The following is a 2,546-nucleotide window of genomic DNA, read 5'->3' on the forward strand; positions in this document are numbered from 1 at the left end:
TGTTTAAGCTTATAATACTGTTTCTAATAAGGGTCGCACTGTGCTGCCTCTGTTCACCTGCCAGCCGTCTTACTCGTTATATATTTGTCATTTTGCTTCAGATGGGCTGACCCCTTTCAGTACTTCCTATAATGCAGGCCTCATAGTGGAGAATTTCCTCACCTTTAGTATGTCTGGAAATGTCTTTATTTCTCCTTCAGATCTAAAGAAGAGCTTTGCTGAATACATTATTCTTGCTGGTAGTTCTTTTCATTTAATAGTTTGAATATTCGATTCCAGTTCTTTCTAGATTGTAAGGTTTTTACTGAGAAGTCCAACAATAATCGAATGGGTTTTGTTTTAGGTCTCCTTTTCCCTGGCTGCTTTGATAATTCTTTCTCTATTAATTATTGATAATTTAAATATACTGTGTCTTGCTAACCTTTTTGTTTTGAGATATTTGCATGTTCTGTTAGCTTCTTGGATTCAAATCTCCAGTTCATTCCTTAGATTTGGGAAATTCTCAATTATGGTCTGAATAGGCTCTGTTCTCTTCTGCTTCTCCTTCTCATATATCCATTCTTATGTTGCCTTTGCTGATGGTATCAGCTCGTTCTTTATTTTTCATTCTTTTCTTCTGAATCACTTCTAAATTTTCATCTTTGATATTACTGATTCTTCCCATCATCTGGTCATTTCCTAAGCTCACTGTTTCCCTCTTCATCTTTTTTAGTTGTGTTCTGTATCTCCAGAATTTCTCCTTAGTTCTTTTTTAGTTTCAATTTCCTTGCTAAAAAATATTTTTGGTCTATTTTGATCCTTATTTCCTAGAATTGTTGATCTGATGTATTTGCATCTCATTGAGTTTTTTCAGAAGTGCAATACTGAATTTAACTTGTCATTTAACTTGTATATTTCTGTTTTTAAGATTATTTTTTGGAGATTTACTCTTTTATTTTTGAACTGCCTTGTCATTCTGCTTGTCCATGGTGTTTGGTGGACTGTTTCTTTGCCTGGGCATTCATGGGAGTGTAGTCTGCTTTTTTTTAGAAAGAAGACTCTAAATAGAGGTCTCTCTTTATATAGTAGGTGGTGTCCAAGCCTCTTAGATCTCTGAGGCGAATAATGTCTTTTTCTTTCTGGAACAGTAAATATACAAGCCATGATCAGGCGATCTTTGGCTCCAGCCTGTCTGTGGTACCGATAGTGATTTTCCTCTCAGTACTGGTTGTGTCAGTCCCCCTGGGGCTCCGTGTGGTGGAATGTCCGGGAGGACATAGGGTGGAGGAAGGCCTTGCTCTGGGTTTGGGGGGTTGGGGTAGCTGGTAGTGTCCATGTCTCAGCCTTCCACTTCACAACCACCACTGCTAAGACACAGCTCTCGCCCCTGCTCCACTCTCTGCGCTGATCCCTGGGCTTGACTGTGTGGAGTTCACAGATCTGTCAGGCAGAACTTTTAGGGGAACCGGATGCAAATTCTCCCCTACCCCTCCTCATGCAGGAAACCCTGTCTGTGAGAGCCAGCTGCTTTGTTCTTCCCAGTCTACCCACCAGACTCCCTGCAGTTCTAACCTCTAGAAGCTCTGATGTCCAGATAACTCAGACATGCATGTGTGCAGGTTGGTTGTTACCTGTCTAGATGGTCAGCTTTTGTCAGCTTTCAACAGAAGAGATCTGGGGACATCCTTCACTTTGTTGCCATGCTCCTAATGTTCTCAGTAGTTGCCAGGATTTAAAAAGTCTTTATCCTCTATCTACATTCTAGAAAGATGTAGGTTATAAATTACACATAAGAGAGGTTACCAGCCATACTAGATAAAAAGGGCCTTGGTTGATACACTGAGTTAACCCATACCATATAAAAGAACAACCCTGTTAGTCTGATGCAGTCAGGAAAATTTGGGGTTAAGAAGGGTGTGCTTTTACATCTATGAAGGTTATTTCCATATACAGGACTATTAAATCAGAATTTATAGACGAAACAACTCAGAAGAAGAGAGGTTCAGAAACATATCAGCAAAATTGAAGATGCATGGAATTTCAAGGACTGTCCTCCAAAACACCACAAAAACTAGCATGTTGACCACATCAACTTTTATCAAAACTCTGGAAGCTACTCTTCAAATGCTGATTAGAAGAGCCACTGAGGTTTAGGAGAGTTTTGTGTCATTTTTTAATCACCCACTTCCCACTTCCCTCCCAGTGTAGCCTGTAGATGACAGCCCATATTCCCGGATCAGGAGGGAGCAGAGTGGACCTCATTCTGAAAGAAATATTTTTCTGTTAAACATTGTCTGTAATCTCTCTGAAAGACCAAGATCTAGTCTTTATCTTGCCTAATTCCAGACTCTTTCAGAACCAAATAGTGGCTACAAAGGGTGTTCTCCAAAAGACTGATCAGCAAATGAAGTCATTGTCATATGGGGCAAAAGATAAAAAGCAAGAAAAAAGTGTCAGAGCCTAGCAGGAAAATCTAGGGAATGGCAGACAGCTCTGAAAATATCCCACATATACAAGGGATCTAGAAAGCCACATACAGGTTCAAGGCTGGATGCACACTCATAAGT

Source organism: Pteropus alecto, unplaced genomic scaffold (assembly GCF_000325575.1).
Source record: "Pteropus alecto unplaced genomic scaffold, ASM32557v1 scaffold453, whole genome shotgun sequence".
Lineage (NCBI taxonomy): Eukaryota > Metazoa > Chordata > Mammalia > Chiroptera > Pteropodidae > Pteropus > Pteropus alecto.